At 47.1% G+C, this 22431-nt stretch overlaps 2 protein-coding genes across 4 annotated transcripts in view; one reads left to right on the forward strand and one right to left on the reverse strand.

The window, feature by feature from the left end:
* LOC106606495 (vasorin) overlaps positions 1-17782 on the reverse strand; it is a 51108-nt gene extending 33326 nt beyond the window's left edge. For 2 of the 3 annotated variants that reach the window (XM_014202733.2, XM_045719875.1), the window contains exon 1: positions 17405-17782. The gene's annotated coding sequence lies outside the window, so the exon portion shown is untranslated. Of the gene's footprint in view, positions 1-704; positions 754-17404 lie in introns of all 3 variants that reach the window. The other variant, XM_045719874.1, reaches the window with a different exon arrangement.
* coro7 (coronin 7) overlaps positions 1-22431 on the forward strand; it is a 258173-nt gene that overhangs the window by 167234 nt on the left and 68508 nt on the right. The gene's annotated exons all lie outside the window — the stretch shown is intronic.

Here is a 22431-nt window from a genome sequence, read left to right on the forward strand (position 1 = left end):
TAATGGACCGGCCCAGCTGGATCAGACACACTCCCCCTCCATCTATAATGGACCGGCCCAGGGGGGTGGAGAGGGGCAATTATCACCAGTGATTGAATAAGCCTCCCCTGCCTGCACTTTTATAGACCATCACACACACACACACACACACACACACACACACACACACACACACACACACACACACACACACACCATCCTGTTGCCTTTCTGCCACTGCCCCTAGACTTTATAACTTCCAAACCAGGCAGCCATGCCCCCCCCCCCACACACACACACACCCTCCATACTTCTTCAACAGCTCTCTCTGTTCAGTAAATAGCATGTGTGTGCTCTCTGTCGGACCCATGTTGTAGGTAGGTAGACAACTTCTCATTGAGGGACTCAGTCAAATGTGAAGAGGACTCATGAGGAAGGAATGTGTTGAGGTTAACACTATCAACAGCCAAGTGTGCTTTCTGGAAACTCTGAATGCAATCATTCAACAGAATGTTTCCTCATTCAGAAACGTGCCAAAAATGTTACCCCATGAAACTTCTGAAGTGAACTAAAACGTGTCTGTTGACAATAAACTTGTATCATCTTGTTTCATATGGATAAAGTGTTAGTAGTCGTATTTCTGGTAGTATAGCAACTTACTACTCTGTCATATAAACATTGAAGAGGAGTGAAATGGACGGTCAAACAATGAACCCTTAACTTACCCACTAAACAAGTTTCACTTCACTGTGGCGGTGGTGGTGTCCCCTCTATCTGTAGACAACGGACAAACACATTAACACACACACTGTATTTGTGACTGACCAATCATCTTGAGCGTTGAGGTGTGGTCAGAACACACAGACTAGTTCTTGTGGTTAAGGTTGGTACAGTAGTTTAACTCACCTCTTTTGGGGATTGTTTTAGTTATGGTTAACCAGACCTTTTTTCTCCCCATCACCCCACAACAACCCCCATCTCCTTCCCTCCCAGCTCCAGTCCTGTTCTCCCCATCACCCCACAACAACCCCCATCTCCTTCCCTCCCAGCTCCAGTCCTGTTCTCCCCATCACCCCACAACAACCCCCATCTCCTTCCCTCCCAGCTCCAGTCCTGTTCTCCCCATCACCCCACAACAACCCCCATCTCCTTCCCTCCCAGCTCCAGTCCTGTTCTCCCCATCACCCCACAACAACCCCCATCTCCTTCCCTCCCAGCTCCAGTCCTGTTCTCCCCATCACCCCACAACAACCCCCATCTCCTTCCCTCCCAGCTCCAGTCCTGCTCTCCCCATCACCCCACTACAACCCCCATCTCCTTCCCTCCCAGCTCCAGTCCTGTTCTCCCCATCACCCCACTACAACCCCCATCTCCTTCCCTCCCAGCTCCAGTCCTGCTCTCCCCATCACCCCACAACAACCCCCATCTCCTTCCCTCCCAGCTCCAGTCCTGCTCTCCCCATCACCACACAAGCTGAGCAGGAAGTGGTGTTGTTTTAACGTGATGCATTCCAGCGCCGTATGGGAGGGGTGCGAGGAGGGAGGTAGGGAGCGTGCTGAGCGGCAGCAGGCCGTGTGGCGTATGAGGCGTTCTGGCACGGGGAGTGAGAGGATGAACGACTGAACCAGACAACGATAGAATGACAGAGGAAGTGAGGGAGGGAGGAAAAGGAGAGCAAGAAGGCAGGCTGTCTTCTGTCTGTCAGCTCCCTGAAGGCAGGGTATCACAGTAGGACAGTAGTTTAACACAGATACAGTACATAGTGAGTGAAGACAGAGTATCACAGTAGGACAGTAGTTTAACACAGATACAGTACTTAGTGAGTGAAGACAGGGTATCACAGTAGGACAGTAGTTTAACACAGATACAGTACTTAGTGAGTGAAGACAGGGTATCACAGTAGGACAGTAGTTTAACACAGATACAGTACTTAGTGAGTGAAGACAGGGTATCACAGTAGGACAGTAGTTTAACACAGATACAGTACTTAGTGAGTGAAGGCAGGGTATCACAGTAGGACAGTAGTTTAACACAGATACAGTACTTAGTGAGTGAAGGCAGGGTATCACAGTAGGACAGTAGTTTAACACAGATACAGTACTTAGTGAGTGAAGGCAGGGTATCACAGTAGGACAGTAGTTTAACACAGATACAGTACTTAGTGAGTGAAGACAGGGTATCACAGTAGGACAGTAGTTTAACACAGATACAGTACTTAGTGAGTGAAGACAGGGTATCACAGTAGGACAGTAGTTTAACACAGATACAGTACTTAGTGAGTGAAGACAGGGTATCACAGTAGGACAGTAGTTTAACACAGATACAGTACTTAGTGAGTGAAGGCAGGGTATCACAGTAGGACAGTAGTTTAACACAGATACAGTACTTAGTGAGTGAAGACAGGGTATCACAGTAGGACAGTAGTTTAACACAGATACAGTACTTAGTGAGTGAAGGCAGGGTATCACAGTAGGACAGTAGTTTAACACAGATACAGTACTTAGTGAGTGAAGACAGGGTATCACAGTAGGACAGTAGTTTAACACAGATACAGTACTTAGTGAGTGAAGGCAGGGTATCACAGTAGGACAGTAGTTTAACACAGATACAGTACTTAGTGAGTGAAGACAGGGTATCACAGTAGGACAGTAGTTTAACACAGATACAGTACTTAGTGAGTGAAGGCAGGGTATCACAGTAGGACAGTAGTTTAACACAGATACAGTACTTAGTGAGTGAAGGCCGGGTATCACAGTAGGACAGTAGTTTAACACAGATACAGTACTTAGTGAGTGAAGGCAGGGTATCACAGTAGGACAGTAGTTTAACACAGATACAGTACTTAGTGAGTGAAGGCCGGGTATCACAGTAGGACAGTAGTTTAACACAGATACAGTACTTAGTGAGTGAAGGCCGGGTATCACAGTAGGACAGTAGTTTAACACAGATACAGTACTTAGTGAGTGAAGACCGGGTATCACAGTAGGACAGTAGTTTAACACAGATACAGTACTTAGTGAGTGAAGACAGAGTATCACAGTAGGACAGTAGTTTAACACAGATACAGTACTTAGTGAGTGAAGGCCGGGTATCACAGTAGGACAGTAGTTTAACACAGATACAGTACTTAGTGAGTGAAGGCAGGGTATCACAACTCTAATCACATACTGCACCTGTAGCATCAGAAGACCAGGGTTAAGGAAGTGCCACAGATGTGTGTTAACAGAGCTGCTGTCTCTGTCTGTGGTTCAGTGTGTGTGTGTGTGTGTGTGTTTGTCTGTGGTTCAGTGTGTGTGTGTGTGTGTGTGTGTGTGTGTGTGTGTGTGTGTGTGTGTGTGTGTGTGTGTGTGTGTGTGTGTGTGTGTGTGTGTGTGTGTGTGTGTGTGTGTTAACAGAGCTGCTGTCTCTGTCTGTGGTTCAGTGTGTGTGTGTTAACAGAGCTGCTGTCTCTGTCTGTGGTTCAGTGTGTGTGTGTGTTAACAGAGCTGCTGTCTCTGTCTGTGGTTCAGTGTGTGTGTGTTAACAGAGCTGCTGTCTCTGTCTGTGGTTCAGTGTGTGTGTGTTAACAGAGCTGCTGTCTCTGTCTGTGGTTCAGTGTGTGTGTGTGTGTTAACAGAGCTGCTGTCTCTGTCTGTGGTTCAGTGTGTGTGTGTGTGTGTGTGTGTTAACAGAGCTGCTGTCTCTGTCTATGGTTCAGTGTGTGTGTGTTAACAGAGCTGCTGTCTCTGTCTGTGGTTCAGTGTGTGTGTGTTAACAGAGCTGCTGTCTCTGTCTATGGTTCAGTGTGTGTGTGTTAACAGAGCTGCTGTCTCTGTCTGTGGTTCAGTGTGTGTGTGTGTTAACAGAGCTGCTGTCTCTGTCTGTGGTTCAGTGTGTGTGTGTTAACAGAGCTGCTGTCTCTGTCTATGGTTCAGTGTGTGTGTGTTAACAGAGCTGCTGTCTCTGTCTGTGGTTCAGTGTGTGTGTGTGTTAACAGAGCTGCTGTCTCTGTCTGTGGTTCAGTGTGTGTGTGTTAACAGAGCTGCTGTCTCTGTCTATGGTTCAGTGTGTGTGTGTTAACAGAGCTGCTGTCTCTGTCTGTGGTTCAGTGTGTGTGTGTGTGTGTGTGTGTTAACAGAGCTGCTGTCTCTGTCTATGGTTCAGTGTGTGTGTGTTAACAGAGCTGCTGTCTCTGTCTGTGGTTCAGTGTGTGTGAGAACCAGGTTATAACCATGACCTATGTATTTAGATGGCTGTGCAGTGACTGCTGATGTGACTTTACTGCTGTGTGACTTTACTGCTGTGTGACTTTGAATAACAGTAGATATGATCCCTGCTTGACTCTGAGTACACAGTGTAACTCTAATTCATACAAACAGATGTTTGATACTCTTCCAAACCGGTAAAGTGACACTGACAGAAAGGCGCTGTTAACCTGTTTGTGTAATTAATGAGTGTACCTGTGTTTCTTTGTGCTCTTGCCAGCCACTCACAGGTAACACACACACTATACAGTCTCAGCTGATCGTATCGGGCTGTGTGTGTGTGTGTGTGTGTGTGTGTGTGACGCCAGAGACTGACTGTTGACAACAACATTGCTGTCAGCATCAAAAGGACACAAACTCCAATAACACATTTTCATCACGCCGATCCTCAGGCGACAGCGCTGATGGAAGAGCAGCCTGTTTGTGTGTCTGTCTGTTCATGTTCAGTTCTAACATAATGGATTAGAGACAAACTCTATGTCCAGTTCATCACAAACCCTGTGTTTATGTTATTCTCCATCAGACCTGGGTTCAAACACTATTTGAAATCATTTAAAATACTGTATCTGTGTTTTGATTTATCTAGCCTGTTGGAATGGAACCAATAGAAAAGTATTGAAATGGCAAACTGCAAACCCCACCCACCTGGCCCTCCAGGCAAGCTTAAGCAAATGATCAAAGTATTTGAATGATTTTGAATAGTATTTGAATCCAAGTCCAACACCAGAGACTACACTGTATTCACAAACACCAGAGACTACACTGTACAGTATACATCAACACCAGAGACTACACTGTATACACCAACACTAGAGACTACACTGTATACACCAACACCAGAGACTACACTGTATACACAAACACCAGAGACTACACTGTATTCACCAACACCAGAGACTACACTGTATACACCAACACCAGAGACTACACTGTACAGTATTCACCAACACCAGAGACTACACTGTACAGTATTCACCAACACCAGAGACTACACTGTACAGTATTCACCAACACCAGAGACTACACTGTACAGTATTCACCAACACCAGAGACTACACTGTATACACCAACACTAGAGACTACACTGTATACACCAACACCAGAGACTACACTGTATACACCAACACCAGAGACTACACTGTACAGTATTCACCAACACCAGAGACTACACTGTATACACCAACACTAGAGACTACACTGTATACACCAACACCAGAGACTACACTGTATACACCAACACCAGAGACTACACTGTATACACCAACACTAGAGACTACACTGTATACACCAACACTGACTCATCCTCTGGCTGACAGTCACACAGTTAAATACACACTCACAATCATGGTGAAGAACACGCACACCGTTTACGTCTGAAAATAGTCCCCGGTCGCAGGGTTTGGCTTTTTGGCTTGGTGTTAGTGGGCTTCTTCAGACATGGATGTGTGCATGTGTTTATTTATCCTTATGGGAGTGACTGAGGCAGTGGAAATTCAGCTGTGTGTGTGTGTGTGTGTGTGTGTGTGTGTGTGTGTGTGTGTGTGTGTGTGTGTGTGTGTGTGTGTGTGTGTGTGTGTGTGTGTGTGTGTGTTAGGCTGTATAGGTCATCTCTGTTAGGCTGTATAGGTCATCTCTGTTAGGTTGTATAGGTCATCTCTGTTAGGCTGTGTAGGTCATCTCTGTTAGGTTGTATAGGTCATCTCTGTTAGGCTGTGTAGGTCATCTCTGTTAGGTTGTGTAGGTCATCTCTGTTAGGCTGTGTAGGTCATCTCTGTTAGGCTGTGTAGGTCATCTCTGTTAGGCTGTGTAGGTCATCTCTGTTAGGCTGTGTAGGTCATCTCTGTTAGGCTGTGTAGGTCATCTCTGTTAGGCTGTGTAGGTCATCTCTGTTAGGCTGTGTAGGTCATCTCTGCTGACCTCAACACAGAGTCATGTGGTTCTGATCTGGGTGATACCGGCCTCAAGACTAAATATGTACAATCTAAAAATAGGAGTACGGCCCTGAAAACAGATGTACTCAACCGCTCAGAATAGACACATTGATTTAGTCTCTGTCCATCTCTAACCCATCACCTCTTCACTCTCCATCTCATCTCTAACCCATCACCTCTTCACTCTCCATCTCATCTCTAACCCATCACCTCTTCACTCTCCATCTCATCTCTCACCCATCACCTCTTCACTCTCCATCTCATCTCTAACCCATCACCTCTTCACTCTCCATCTCATCTCTCACCCATCACCTCTTCACTCTCCATCTCATCTCTAACCCATCACCTCTTCACTCTCCATCTCATCTCTCACCCATCACCTCTTCACTCTCCATCTCATCTCTAACTCATCACCTCTTCACTCTCCATCTCATCTCTAACCCATCACCTCTTCACTCTCCATCTCATCTCTAACCCATCACCTCTTCACTCTCCATCTCATCTCTAACCCATCACCTCTTCACTCTCCATCTCATCTCTAACCCATCACCTCTTCACTCTCCATCTCATCTCTCACCCATCACCTCTTCACTCTCCATCTCATCTCTAACCCATCACCTCTTCACTCTCCATCTCATCTCTCACCCATCACCTCTTCACTCTCCATCTCATCTCTAACTCATCACCTCTTCACTCTCCATCTCATCTCTAACCCATCACCTCTTCACTCTCCATCTCATCTCTAACCCATCACCTCTTCACTCTCCATCTCATCTCTCACCCATCACCTCTTCACTCTCCATCTCATCTCTCACCCATCACCTCTTCACTCTCCATCTCATCTCTAACCCATCACCTCTTCACTCTCCATCTCATCTCTAACCCATCACCTCTTCACTCTCCATCTCATCTCTAACCCATCACCTCTTCACTCTCCATCTCATCTCTAACCCATCACCTCTTCACTCTCCATCTCATCTCTAACTCATCACCTCTTCACTCTCCATCTCATCTCTAACCCATCACCTCTTCACTCTCCATCTCATCTCTAACCCATCACCTCTTCACTCTCCATCTCATCTCTAACCCATCACCTCTTCACTCTCCAACCCATCACCTCTTCACTCTCCATCTCATCTCTAACCCATCACCTCTTCACTCTCCATCTCATCTCTCACCCATCACCTCTTCACTCTCCATCTCATCTCTCACCCATCACCTCTTCACTCTCCATCTCATCTCTAACCCATCACCTCTTCACTCTCCATCTCATCTCTAACCCATCACCTCTTCACTCTCCATCTCATCTCTAACTCATCACCTCTTCACTCTCCATCTCATTTCTCACCCATCACCTCTTCACTCTCCATCTCATCTCTGACCCATCACCTCTTCACTCTCCATCTCATCTCTAACCCATCACCTCTTCACTCTCCATCTCATCTCTAACCCATCACCCCTTCACTCTCCATCTCATCTCTAACCCATCACCTCTTCACTCTCCATCTCATCTCTAACCCATCACCTCTTCACTCTCCATCTCATCTCTCACCCATCACCTCTTCACTCTCCATCTCATCTCTAACCCATCACCTCTTCGCTCTCCATCTCATCTCTAATCCATCTCTCGCTCTCCCATCTCTCCCTCTCATCTCTCGCTCGCTCGCTCTGTCTGTCTCTGTCTGTCGGTCTGTCGGTCGGTCTGTCTGACTTATGACTTCAGTCCTCCCCAGGCAGTTGAGAGTAAAGCAGTGTGGCGTTAAAGTTTCAACCAGAGGCAACATGTCCACATTAGAAATAACAAGATCACTAGAAACCAACCCATATTAAAGATGGCCTGTGTGGGATACATGGAGAGAAATAGAGAAAACACTAGATGTTGTCCGATGTTGACGTTTGGTTTTTTAATAGTCACCCTTAGGGCTTCTGAGATTCTTGGAAAGAGTCTTCTGCTGATTTAAGACGTAACCTGACTAGTCCTGACTTGTATCACCATCACAACTGGGTCATGTTCATTAGGGCACAGCATAGCAAAATATTTACAAATGGAGAATGGAAACAAGCGTTTCTTAATGGACAAACTGATAGAACTTCCCAGTTTTTTCTTCAGTTTCGTGCCTTGTGAAAACCTTTACTGACTTTGGTCCTGTAATAAGGTTGAAGTTTAGTTTCACACACACACACAACCACTTCTCTGTGCGTATGGTAGCTGATAACGCTGCTATTAGCAGTGACTGAAACAGACCCAGGGGAAACGAGGGGCCAAGGACCTCAAACATACAGTGACTCAACCAGAGCTGGTGTGAATGTGTTTATGGTAAACATGCCTACGTCTGTGTGTGTGTGTGTGTGTGTGTGTGTGTGTGTGTGTGTGTGTGTGTGTGTGTGTGTGTGTGTGTGTGTGTGTGTGTGTGTGTGTGTGTGTTATACTTGGGCGAGCGTACTAGTCAGGGCTTCCTGTGATTTCAGTTGGTCCTACTGACCCTAAGGCAGCAGCTAACCATTCCCCTGACCATTACTCTATTGACTTATCATTAAATCTATATGTGGGTAAACGTTACCAGTTAATGTTCATCTGACATTAGTCATTAATAACAATGATTACATATCTGACCCTCCAGTCAAGGTTCAAGGCTGTGGTCAAACTAAACAAAGTATAAGTGTTCTTTGTGTGTGCAGGCCCAGTCACTGTTTGCAGTCCCTTCTCTCTCAATCTATTTCTCTCCCTCCTCTACCCCCCACTCTCCCCCCCCCCCACTCTCTCTCTCTCCCCCTCCTCTACCCCCCACTCTCCCCCCACTCTCTCTCCCCCCCCACTCTCCCTCTCTCCCCCTCCTCTACCCCCCACTCTCCCCCCCCACTCTCTCTCTCTCCCCTCCTCTACCCCCCCACTCTCCCCCCCCACTCTCTCTCTCCCCCCACTCTCTCTCTCTCCCCCTCCTCTACCCCCACTCCCCCCCACTCTCTCTCCCCCCCCACTCTCTCTCTCTCCCCCTCCTCTACCCCCCCCACTCTCTCTCCCCTCCTCTACCCCCCCACTCTCTCTCCCCCTCCTCTACCCCCCACTCTCTCTCCCCTCTCTCTCTCCCCCACTCTCTCTCCCACTCTCTCTCCCCCTCTCCATCCCTCCTCTACCCCCCCCACTCTCTCTCTCTCCCCCTCCACTACCCCCCCCACTCTCTCTCCCCCTCTCCATCCCTCCTCTACCCCCCCACCCTCTCTCTCCCCCTCCTCTACCCCCCACTCTCTCTCTCTCTCCCCCTCTACCCCCACTCTCTCTCTCTCCCCTCCTCTACCCCCCCCACTCTCTCTCTCCCCCTCCTCTACCCCCCCCACTCTCTCTCCCCCCCCACTCTCTCTCCCCCTCCTCTACCCCCCCCCACTCTCTCTCCCCTCTCTCTCTCCCCCCACTCTCTCTCTCTCCCCCTCTACCCCCCCCACTCTCTCTCTCCCCCCTCCTCTACCCCCCACTCTCTCCCCCCTCCTCTACCCCCCCACTCTCTCTCCCCCTCCTCTACCCCCCCCACTCTCTCTCCCCCTCCTCTACCCCCCCCACTCTCTCTCCCCTCTCTCTCTCCCCCTCTCCATCCCTCCTCTACCCCCCACTCTCTCTCTCTCCCCCCTCCTCTGCCCCCCCCACTCTCTCTCCCCCTCCTCTACCCCCCCACTCTCTCTCTCTCTCCCCTCCTCTACCCCCCCCACTCTCTCACCCTCTCCATCCCTCCTCTACCCCCCCCACTCTCTCTCTCTCCCCCTCCTCTACCCCCCCACTCTCTCTCCCCTCCTCTACCCCCCCACTCTCTCTCCCTCTCTCTCTCCCCCCCACTCTCTCTCCCCCTCTCCATCCCTCCTCTACCCCCCCACTCTCTCTCTCTCTCTCCCCCTCCTCTACCCCCCCACTCTCTCTCCCCTCTCTCTCTCCCCCCCACTCTCTCTCCCCCTCTCCATCCCTCCTCTACCCCCCCACTCTCTCTCTCTCCCCTCCTCTACCCCCCCACTCTCTCTCCCCTCTCTCTCTCCCCCCCACTCTCTCTCCCCCTCTCCATCCCTCCTCTACCCCCCCCACTCTCTTTCTCTCCTCCTCCTCTACCCCCCACTCTCTCTCTCTCCCCCTCAACTACCCCCCCACTCTCTCTCTCTCCCCCTCTCCATCCCTCCTCTACCCCCCCACTCTCTCTCTCTCCCCCTCCTCTACCCCCCCACTCTCTCTCCTCCTCCTCTACCCCCCCCACTCTCTCTCTCCTCTACCCCCCCACTCTCTCTCTCTCTCTCTCTCCCCCTCCTCTACCCCCCCACTCTCTCTCTCCCCCTCCTCTACCCCCCCCACTCTCTCTCTCTCCCCCCCACTCTCTCTCTCTCTCCCCCCCCACTCTCTCTCTCTCCCCCCACTCTCTCTCTCTCTCCCCCCACTCTCTCTCTCTCCCCCCCACTCTCTCTCTCCCCTCCTCTCTCTCTCCCCCTCCTCTACCCCCCCCACTCTCTCTCTCCCCCTCCTCTACCCCCCACTCTCTCTCTCTCTCCCCTCCTCTACCCCCCCCCACTCTCTCTCTCCCCCTCCTCTACCCCCCCACTCTCTCTCTCTCTCCCCCTCCTCTACCCCCCCACTCTCTCTCTCTCCCCCTTCTCTACCCCCCCACCCTCTCTCCCCCTTCTCTACCCCCCCACCCTCTCTCCCCCTCCTCTACCCCCCCACTCTCTCTCCCCCTCCTCTCCACCCCCCCACTCTCTCTCCCCCTCTCCATCTCTCTCTCTCTCTCTCTCTGTCTTCCCATCTCTCTGGTTCAAGGCTCATTTGCTAATGACAGTGTTGGCCCGAGGTAATTACAACCTTAGATTCAGAGTCGTTTATCTTTTTTTACGGCCTCACTGAAACATGGCAATTTGCGGTGGCTCTCTGGGATGTGCTCGCTCGCTCTCTCTCCCTCCCCCTTGTCCTCTCTCTCGCTCTCTCTCTCGATCCCTCTCGCCTTTTCTCTCTGGCCCCAGTTCTCACTTTTGGTTAGTGGCCGTTTTGCCATTTTTCTGATTTTTGGCATTTTCCATGTACTTCCAGACGGAGAGGGAACGAGAGAGGAGGATAAAAAATAGGTTGATTCCAGTCAAAAGGCTGAGAGGGCAGTTTCTGAATCTGAACTTCTGTCTTTCCAACCGTAATTCAGTCTTTCAGGGGGAACATCTGTCTCGGAGCCCCATCTCTCCTCTTCAAACGTGAATTCTGAGCGTGTGTGTGTGAGACAGGAGTTATTTGCGGTTTGGTTCAGCTCAAGGCGGGCTCCGCTGGTAGCCTCTGCGTACTCGTGTATATTTATACCGAGGTTTTGAAGTGGTTCTTTGGAACGCATCATTTGGCTGGAACGGCTTGAGTCTTCTTCAATTTGGCTTGGCGGGCAAACACCGTGAGGGGATCGGTTTGCTTTTCGCATACCGCTGGGTCAGCATTGATGTGCGAGGCCCTTTGAAGTGATTAAAGCCAGGGGCTTTCTTTAAGCGCCCTGCCCAAGAAAGCTGCTCTGACTCTGGGACGTCAACAGTGGCACGCCCTGTGTATTGTGGAACACCTGATTCCGGTGGTGGGATGGAGGCCTACGTTGAACTCATTGTGACACTGTAGCTAAGACCCAAATAAACACACACACACACACACACAACCAAATGTGTGTGTAGGCACAAACACACTCCAAACACGCTGATTGTAACACATACACTCTGACACACACCCCCTTGCTAATTGGGATGCACGCTTGCTTTCACACGGTTTCGCTAATACAAAACACATATAGGCACACACACAGGTTTCTTATGCCTTGCCAGCTCCAACTCCCTGCCTGCTGTGTGACTGCCCCCCTCCCCGTCTCCCCGGGCCTCCTCGCCTCGCCACCTGACTTTTAACACCCTAATCCCTCGTTGTAGAGGGTGGAAGGCCTCACCCTAATCCCTCGTTGTAGAGGGTGGAAGGCCTCACCCTAATCCCTCGCTGTAGAGGGTGGAAGGCCTCACCCTAATCCCTCGCTGTAGAGGGTGGAAGGCCTCACCCTAATCCCTCGCTGTAGAGGGTGGAAGGCCTCACCCTAATCCCTCGCTGTAGAGGGTGGAAGGCCTCACCCTAATCCCTCGCTGTAGAGGGTGGAAGGCCTCACCCTAATCCCTCGTTGTAAAGGTTGGAGGGCCTCACCCTAATCCCTCGTTGTAAAGGGTGGAGGGCCTCACCCTAATCCCTCGTTGTAAAGGGTGGAAGGCCTCACCCTAATCCCTCGTTGTAAAGGTTGGAGGGCCTCACCCTAATCCCTCGTTGTAAAGGGTTGAGGGCCTCACCCTAATCCCTCGTTGTAAAGGGTGGAAGACCTCACCCTAATCCCTCGTTGTAGAGGGTGGAAGGCCTCACCCTAATCCCTCGTTGTAAAGGGTTGAGGGCCTCACCCTAATCCCTCGTTGTAAAGGGTGGAAGGCCTCACCCTAATCCCTCGTTGTAGAGGGTGGAAGGCCTCACCCTAATCCCTCGTTGTAAAGGGTGGAAGGCCTCACCCTAATCCCTCGTTGTAAAGGGTGGAAGGCCTCACCCTAATCCCTCGTTGTAAAGGGTGGAAGGCCTCACCCTAATCCCTCGTTGTAGAGGGTGGAAGGCCTCACCCTAATCCCTCGTTGTAGAGGGTGGAAGGCCTCACCCTAATCCCTCGTTGTAAAGGGTGGAGGGCCTCACCCTAATCCCTCGTTGTAAAGGGTGGAGGGCCTCACCCTAATCCCTCGTTGTAAAGGGTTGAGGGCCTCACCCTAATCCCTCGTTGTAAAGGGTGGAGGGCCTCACACTAATCCCTCGTTGTAAAGGGTGGAGGGCCTCACACTTATCCCTCGTTGTAAAGGGAGGAGGGCCTCACCCTAATCCCTCGTTGTAAAGGGAGGAGGGCCTCACCCTAATCCCTCGTTGTAAAGGGTGGAGGGCCTCACACTAATCCCTCGTTGTAAAGGGTGGAGGGCCTCACACTAATCCCTCGTTGTAAAGGGTGGAGGGCCTCACACTAATCCCTCGTTGTAAAGGGTGGAGGGCCTCACACTAATCCCTCGTTGTAAAGGGTGGAAGGCCTCACCCTAATCCCTCGTTGTAAAGGGTGGAGGGCCTCAGACGACCACTCCTAATTGGGTATAAAAGGGGGTTACTGGCTGGAGTACACTGTGTGATATGAAATTCCTTTGCTCTTAGAGACGAGAGGAGCAGCAGGTGCCTGGTCCTAGAGGTGTGTGCGTGTGTGTGAGATAGTTTGGACAGTACAGCAGGAAAATGCTGGTGGGTTGTTATGTTATTCTGACACTGGTAGACTGAGTCATCACAGTCTCCTATATGCACACTTCTTCTAAATAGATGAAAGGCAGTTTTCCAATGACCCCGAAGCAGAGATTAAACCCTGGTGTGGTCACATGTCTGAAACAAATTCCAAGAGTGGCTGTCGGTCTATCCCTCCAGGGGTAATGTATGTGGCTACCTGTCTGTCCCTCCAGGGGTAATGTATGTGGCTACCTGTCTGTCCCTCCAGGGGTAATGTATGTGGCTACCTGTCTGTCCCTCCAGGGGTAATGTATGTGGCTACCTGTCTGTCCCTCCAGGGGTAATGTATGTGGCTACCTGTCTGTCCCTCCAGGGGTAATGTATGTGGCTACCTGTCTGTCCCTCCAGGGGTAATGTATGTGGCTACCTGTCTGTCCCTCCAGGGGTAATGTATGTGGCTACCTGTCTGTCCCTCCAGGGGTAATGTATGTGGCTACCTGTCTGTCCCTCCAGGGGTAATGTATGTGGCTACCTGTCTGTCCCTCCAGGGGTAATGTATGTGGCTACCTGTCTGTCCCTCCAGAGGTAATGTGTGTGGCTACCTGTCTGTCCCTCCAGGGGTAATTTATGTGGCTACCTGTCTGTCCCTCCAGGGGTAATGTGTGTGGCTACCTGTCTGTGGGTCGGTCGGTCGGTGTGTGTGCGTGCCTGCATGATTATGCACATTGTGTGTGTGTGTGTGTGTGTGTGTGTGTGTGTGTGTGTGTGTGTGTGTGTGTGTGTGTGTGTGTGTGTGTGTGTGTGTGTGTGTGTGAGTGTGTGAGCAGGAGAGGAGGGGGCCAGCCTCTCTCTCTGACAGGAGACATGTGTTTAATTATTTTAATGGTGTTAAATAGCCGAGGCTCTCCAGAGTCCCCCTCACCAGGCCTCACCTCCACGAGCAGCCAGTCACAAGAGGGGTCCCAGGGCCACTGGATTACCCACCCCGTCTGTGTGTATGTGTTTTACGTTAATACCCTCAACACACAGACATAAGCTTTCACACATAGACACACACACATCTATACACACGTGCTCCTAACCTAAATCTAGGCTCTTGGCAGTGTTGAGGTTAAACAATCTCAGTGATTCCATCTGCTCTGTCATCTCAGTCAAGTATCACACTATACTAGACAAAGGAATGTTTTCTTATCCCTTGTTTTTCTCTCTTTCCATCTATCTCGCTGTCTCTCTCTCTCTCTCTCTACTTTCCTTTCTCATCTACTGTTCATTGCCTGAGAATTCCTACCATCTCCCCACCACTGTCTCTGTCCGGTCCAGAAAGCCTGTCTCTCAGCACTGAGAAGTGACAGACTGTTCTCCTGTGCCAAGAAGTCAGTGCTCAAATACTGAGACACACAGCAGAGGAGATAGTAGTCCCTACCACAGGAGGCTGTTGAGGGGAGACGGCTCGTAATAATGGCTGGAATTAAGTGGAGTGGTGAATGGAAATGGTATGGAAACCATGTATTTGATACCATTCAATTTATTCCATTGCAGCCATTACTATGAGCCCGTCCTCCCCAAATAAGGTGCCACCAGCCGCCTGTGGTACCCACGAAACACAGATAGGAAGGAGACAGACCATAGGGGTCCTGTCTGAACTGTCTCTGTTACTGTGTCTGTCATTATAGGGACACACTTTCCCCTGTCTTCTCATGACCTCTGCATGCCAGGGACAACGTGTTGTATATATGGCCCTTGGTAGTCAAAATGAAACATTCATTGTCTACTGTATAGCACATACACATACGAATAGCCACACTTCTGTTCAAGCCAACGTCACTCTGTCTGGCTAATATGTAGCCTGAGTGAGAGGTCTGCAGCTATAGGCTACATACAGTACTTGACTGTGTAATGACAGCTTCATCTCTCCTTTCAGAACACATAGGGCGGAAATAGTCCCCCGTGAAGATGATCCTCGCACGAAGGGTTATTGGAGTAGTTCACCCCGTCATTTGTTGGTCCCGCAGTGACAAATTTAGCGATTTTCTGTGCCTGTGTGCGGGCGCGCAGAGCCGGCAGATGGATCTCGCTCAGAAATAAGACTGTTGCTACATACCTCAAACTCAATATTCAAATGTTTGGAAAATTGGCCTCAGTGGCGAAGACGCAAAGATAGCGTATGAGATGTAGCGGTTCGACTTGGCGAGATAACATGAACAGCCTACTATGCGCTCATCTGGATGTTGTTTGGGAAAGGTGGACTGGATACGTTTATTATGATCACTGTTAATTAAAGTTTGATTACACAAATAATAGGCCTTTTCATGATTTATCACATGGTTTATGATAGCCTCTGGTTTATATCCATGTAGTGTATTATTGGGAGGAATTGTGAGACATAGACATGTAGCCTATAGATTTGAGTAAAGTATCATGCGTATATCTGTTACGTATTTCAGTTACGCATGTGATGTAGGCTTGTAACAATGAGGAGATAGCTGTTGGTGATTTATTTATAGAATTCCCCTAAATTTGAAACGTTTTAACAACTGTTTTCTCCGACGTTATTCAGTGTCTGAGTAGTTTTAAGTTGAAAGGCAACTCGCATGATTTTACTGATGCCTTTAGCGAACTCCGACGCACATCAATCATTAGACTGAAGATCAATAGCTGTTTGAAACAAGAACAAGTGTTTTCCAGATGGTAATGGGCACGTTAATAACTGAGTACCTTCCCTACAGGTGGGGAGGTAGATACCATTTGGAATGCTGCGCAGCAATAACCATGCCGAAGCAAGACAATGTATAGCCTATGCCTCCTCTCATGTTGAAATAAACACAGTCCAATTCAATTGCGCTAATACGGAACCAAAACTGGCAACTGGTTCGAACACTTTATCTTTTAACTGGAAGTATTGGTTATTTTGTCATGGGACTGCAGGTTCTCCAAATCAATGTGAGGTCCTTGCTGGCTTTTCTGCTGCAAATTCACAGCAAACCCATGGATAATAACAGTTAATCTCGTTTTACCCGGTGTGACCAAACAGAACTAGACCAGCCTATACCATTAGCCTACCTTTGAACTCGTGGCAAACAGAGCAAATTAGACGCTTAGTTTTTGTCTTTTGAAACCAGTTGTTTGTTGAACGTCCCTATCCTATAACCTATGCCGTGTGTGTTCTAATCTGGGCCGGTCCCCAGCACCAGCCGCACATCGAAAACAGCTTCTCCCGGTGGTAAAAAAAGGACCGGCGTGGTCTAGACGCCAGCTCTGCCCAGCACAGCGTCCTGTGGTCAAACACTTAAGCAGCCTACTAGTTAGTGATAAAGTTACGATTGAAGTGTTTCCAGCCGTTGTTATGCACAGATTAGAGAAATGCTGCGGCGTTTGACTTTCCTATACTGATTTGTTATCGCTCTTTAGGCTATATGAGTGATTTTGAATATTTGTAAATGATTGAATGTTTTTAAGGGATTTTGAATGTTTATGCTTAAATGATCCTCGGTTTGCATGGTACAAATTCGAAGCTGACAACCTGTTGTTTACAGAATGTTGTAGGGTTGTCATTCAGTGCGGTGAGAAGGTGTGTCTGGGAGAACATTTCACCTCCAGCCAACTCCTGTCATACAACGTTCAAACACCATAACATAACAGGGGTGGGAGTGTGGAGGCTGTAGAAGGGTGCTGTGTACTGGTAGGCATATATGTTTCTTAAAAACGAATGTCTCTTTATGAAGAAAAATAATAATAATTCATTTTCATTTTAATGATGTTATTACTTTTCAATAAATTACGTAAGTTATTCATGCAGAGTTGCTAAACGCAAGCTTTATCTAATATCATAACCCCACATTCTTCTCAGCTATAGGGCTTGTTTTCCAAAACTGCACTGCTTTACGCATTCTGCAACATGTTTCCTACTCAATGACCAATCTGTGTCACACAACTTTGCATATTTAAACGTTGCAGTTTATTCATAAAACCATTCTGTTCGGGGAAAAACTTACCTGTTCAGTTCTCTGCGTAAAGTTTGAGTTGCGGCGCACTCAGAAATGTGTGCTACATAATATTTTTATCCAAGAGGACCCACGTAGAACAGTAAACAGTTCGAAATCCTTTAGTCGTCCGTGGTGCACTCTGTCAGAAGTCCCCGAAACTGTGCAACAGCAGAAAGTTATTAAAATACATTAAAACTCTTCAGCCACCCGTGTCTAGCGAGTGGTTGAAAGCTCCACGTCGAGGAATGCGCTTCAAGTGTCCGGCGAGAGCCCATAAGCTTCCCGACCCCAAGACAAAAGCGCTTTATTGGCGAATGGAAGGGAGAGTTTTAACGAGAATGGGAGGGGCGACTCGAGGCGAGCTGGAACGCGACCCAGAGCGCTCAGAACTCCACACTGGTCTGCTGCAGGGGCTTGGAAAGCAGCGCTCATATGCTGCGCTCTCCTCCTTGACAGATAAAGTTGGCTACATTTTTTCTTTTAGTTTCACACTGTAAACCTGCAGGACCTGTTTCAATAAGACGCTTATGAAAAGTATTTACTTGCAAACATATTTTGTGTAGTTCTGTGTTCATATTTTTTAAAGCACATTTTGAGTATGGAATGGTTTGTACTCAAACGACAGTGAACCAGTTTCAACATTTATAAGATTGGAGCCTATAATGCGTCCATTGCCTACAATTAGGCCTAATTTTATTTCTTAGCATGTTTAGCCTATCAGACTATATGTGTTATTCTTGGATAATTGTTCATATGGGCTTGATGTATGAAATGGAAAAGGAACAGCCTTGTATTTTGACTGTCAATCACTTGGCATTTGAGAAAAGCACGTATCAATTGTCAAATCTCTCATTCGCACATATGGTGTCTTAATTCATGAATGTTGTTGTACCGTTAAACTGGGAGATTCGTAGGCATTGAATACTTCCGACTGCTGCGTAGCCTTGCAGCCCGTCGGCAGCTGGCACCCTATTTTAAAGTGTCTTAGAATCGGTTTCCAACGAGGTGAAGTAATGGGATATCTGTCAGTAATGGTGTAACCATGTCACATACTCAGATATAGATACTTTTAGAAACATATTATGTCTCAGAATTGTCCATAATATAGTTGGAAACAGGACAGAAGTGAACCACAAGGAGCTATTTATATCAACATATTGCATGGAGTTCTGTTTGTTGTAAGGAGCCTAATTCCTTATATAATATGTTTATATCTACAGGAATCTCAATCTAGGCCTATACCGGATAATGTTAAAATGAATACAACTATTTTACACAGCGCTCTCTCTTCTGATGTGTTAATGATTTGATTTGGGCATCCATAGCAGCGCAGCCATAGGGCGATTCTACCACTATGCTTGTTGACACAAGACTGCTAAAATAATTGGTTAGAGGTCAACACTACCCCTGTATATTTGTACCTTGGCTGGGTCCGGCCCCTGCAAGGGCAAGATTCAACAAACACACCACAGGGCTTTGGCTCCTGGGCCGGTGCAAGTGTATGTCTCTGGAAATGTTTTGGCCCTATTCTGTGTGGAATAAGGGACACTGTTGTTCCATTCTTCAGAATGGGTGAATCATGCTTTATTACAGCATTTCTTCTAAACTGTAACTAACTGTCATTCCTCATTTATGTCACTGTGGCTCGTTCTTCTTCCATAGTTTACCCACAGTTATGATCCATGTAACACACACACATACACACACACACAGACAGACAGACAGACAGACAGACAGACAGACAGACAGACAGACAGACAGACAGACAGACAGACAGACAGACAGACAGACAGACAGACAGACAGACAGACAGACAGACAGACAGACAGACAGACAGACAGACAGACAGACAGATACACACCACCCGACTACCCCTGCTCTGTTCTGTTTACCTCCAGTCATCATCAGTAGAATCTAATTGGATGACTTAACTCCCAGAAGGCATAAGATAGCAGGGGACATTTATTTTCCTTTGTTTCCATCAGTCCCTTAGATGGAAGCATAGTCCTCCTCACCATCACCCATTAAATAGAAAAGAATAGAAAATGATTACAACTTTTTTTGTCCCTCCAAGGGTTTTTCCTTTAGCACACAACCCATATAGATTTAGACAGTGGACTATGGTGGGCTACACATGTAGTGATGTTGAAAGGTCTGGACCATATGCATTATGAATGGTGGTGAGGTAAATCAGGGTTTCTGTAATAACATGAGCCCGGTGTCGTCAACGCGTTCAGCTCCCTAATCATTATGGCCCAGTTAACGATGGCTACGCGGAATCCGGCCCGCTGTAATGTTGCCCAGGGGAACCAGTACAACAGTGAGCTGGTTGGGGTTGGTCCAAGAGCCCTGGCCCTGCCAGCCAAAGGCTCCAAGCTGAAGTACCACTTATCCACACAGCAGTCTCCTCCTTATTACCCCTTTCCCTTCCTTTCTATGCTTCTCTCTCTCTTTTCTCTCTCTTCTCTTCTCTCTTTTCTCTCTCTTTTCTCTCTCTTTTCTCTCTCTTTTCTCTCTCTTTTTTCTCTCTTTTCTCTCTCTTTTCTCTCTCTTCTCTCTCTCTTCTCTCTCTCTCTTCTCTCTCTCTTTTCTCTCCTCTCTTTTCTCTCTCTTCTCTCTTTTCTCTCTCTTTTCTCTCTCTTTTCTCTCTCTTTTCTCTCTCTTTTCTCTCTTCTCTCTCTCTTCTCTCTCTTCTCTCTCTTTTCTCTCTCTTTTCTCTCTCTTTTCTCTCTTTTCTCTCTTTTCTCTCTTTTCTCTCTTTTCTCTCTTTTCTCTCTCTCTTTTCTCTCTCTTTTCTCTCTCTTTTCTCTCTTTTCTCTCTTTTCTCTCTTTTCTCTCTTTCTCTCTCTTCTCTCTCTTCTCTCTCTTTTCTCTCTCTTTTCTTTCTCTCTTTTCTCTCTTTTCTCTTTTTTCTCTCTTGCTCTCTCTTCTCTCTCTCTTTTCTCTCTCTCTTTTCTCTCTCTTTTCTCTCTCTTTTCTCTCTCTCTTTTCTCTCTCTCTTCTCTCTCTTCTCTCTTTTCTCTCTCTCTTTTCTCTCTCTTTTCTCTCTCTTTTCTCTCTTTTTCTCTCTCTCTCTTCTCTCTCTCTTTCTCTCTCTTTTCTCTCTCTTTTCTCTCTTTTCTCTCTCTTTTCTCTCTCTTTTCTCTCTCTTCTCTCTCTCTTTTCTCTCTTTTCTCTCTCTTCTCTCTTTTCTCTCTTTCTCTCTTTTCTCTCTCTTCTCTCTTTTCTCTCTCTTTCTCTCTTTTCTCTCTCTCTCTTTTCTCTCTTCTCTCTTTTCTCTCTCTTCTCTCTCTCTTTTCTCTCTCTTCTCTCTCTCTTTTCTCTCTCTTCTCTCTCTCTTTTCTCTCCTCTCTTTTCTCTCTCTCTCTTCTCTCTTTTCTCTCTCTTTTCTCTCTCTCTTTTCTCTCTCTTTTCTCTCTTTTCTCTCTCTTTTCTCTCTCTTCTCTTTTCTCTCTTTTCTCTTTTCTCTCTCTTCTCTCTCTTTTCTCTTTTCTCTCTCTTTTCTCTCTTTTCTCTCTCTTTTCTCTCTTTTCTCTCTCTCTTTTCTCTCTCTTTTCTCTCTTTTCTCTCTCTTTTCTCTCTCTTCTCTTCTCTCTTTTCTCTCTTTTCTCTTTTCTCTCTCTTCTCTCTCTTTTCTCTTTTCTCTCTCTTTTCTCTCTTCTCTCTTTTTTCTCTCTCTTTTCTCTTTTCTCTTTTCTCTCTCTCTTTTCTCTCTCTTCTCTCTTTTCTCTCTCTTTTCTCTCTTCTCTCTTTTTTCTCTCTTTTCTCTTTTCTCTTTTCTCTCTCTTTTCTCTCTCTTCTCTCTTTTCTCTCTCTTCTCTCTCTTCTCTCTTTTTTCTCTCTTTTCTCTTTTCTCTCTCTTTTCTCTCTTTTCTCTCTCTTTTCTCTCTTCTCTCTTTTTTCTCTCTCTTTTCTCTTTTCTCTTTTCTCTCTCTTTTCTCTCTCTTTTCTCTTTTCTCTTTTCTCTCTCTCTTTTCTCTCTCTTCTCTCTTTTCTCTCTCTCTTCTCTCTTTTTTCTCTCTTTTCTCTCTTTTCTCTCTTCTCTCTTTTCTCTTTTCTCTTTTCTCTCTCTCTTTTCTCTCTCTTCTCTCTTTTCTCTCTCTTTTCTCTCTCTTCTCTCTTTTTTCTCTCTTTTCTCTCTCTTCTCTCTTTTCTCTCTCTTCTCTCTTTTCTCTCTCTTTTCTCTCTCTTCTCTCTCTCTTTTCTCTCTCTTCTCTCTTTTCTCTCTCTTCTCTCTCTCTTTTCTCTCCTCTCTTTTCTCTCTCTCTCTTCTCTCTTTTCTCTCTCTCTTTTCTCTCTCTTCTCTCTTTTCTCTCTCTTTTCTCTCTCTTTTCTCTCTCTTTTCTCTCTTTTCTCTCTTTTCTCTCTCTTTTCTCTCTCTTTTCTCTCTCTTTTCTCTCTCTCTTTTCTCTCTCTTTTCTCTCTTTTCTCTCTCTTTTCTCTCTCTTTTCTCTCTCTTTTCTCTCTTTTCTCTCTCTTTTCTCTCTCTTCTCTCTCTCTTTTCTCTCTCTTCTCTCTTTTCTCTCTCTTTTCCTCTTTTCTCTCTCTCTTTTCTCTCTCTTTTCTCTCTTCTCTCTCTCTTTTCTCTCTCTTTTCTCTCTTTTCTCTCTCTTTTCTCTCTTTTCTCTCTCTTCTCTCTCTTTTCTCTCTCTTCTCTCTCTCTTTTCTCTCTTTTCTCTCTCTCTTTTCTCTCTCTTCTCTCTTTTTTCTCTCTTTTCTCTCTCTTTTTTCTCTTTTCTCTCTCTTTTCTCTCTCTTACTTTCTTTCTCTCAAATTATTGAGTTTTTTTTTACCATTTCACTGCTTGGCTGTTTTTCTTTTCTTGCTTACTTTCTTTTTTGTTTGTTCCACTTTCTCTTATTTTCTGCTTTTTCTTTCCCTCTACTCTCTCATTCCCCCTTTTCTGATATCTTCTATTATTATCATTATTTGTAGAGTTGTTATGGTTTCTTCTCTGACATTTCCTCTGTTCTTCCTCTCTGATTCTGAACTCTTTCTCTTTCTCAGTCTTCTATACTCTCTCTTTCTATTTCTCT

The sequence above is a fragment of the Salmo salar genome, chromosome ssa06, assembly GCF_905237065.1.
Source record: "Salmo salar chromosome ssa06, Ssal_v3.1, whole genome shotgun sequence".
Classification (NCBI taxonomy): domain Eukaryota; kingdom Metazoa; phylum Chordata; class Actinopteri; order Salmoniformes; family Salmonidae; genus Salmo; species Salmo salar.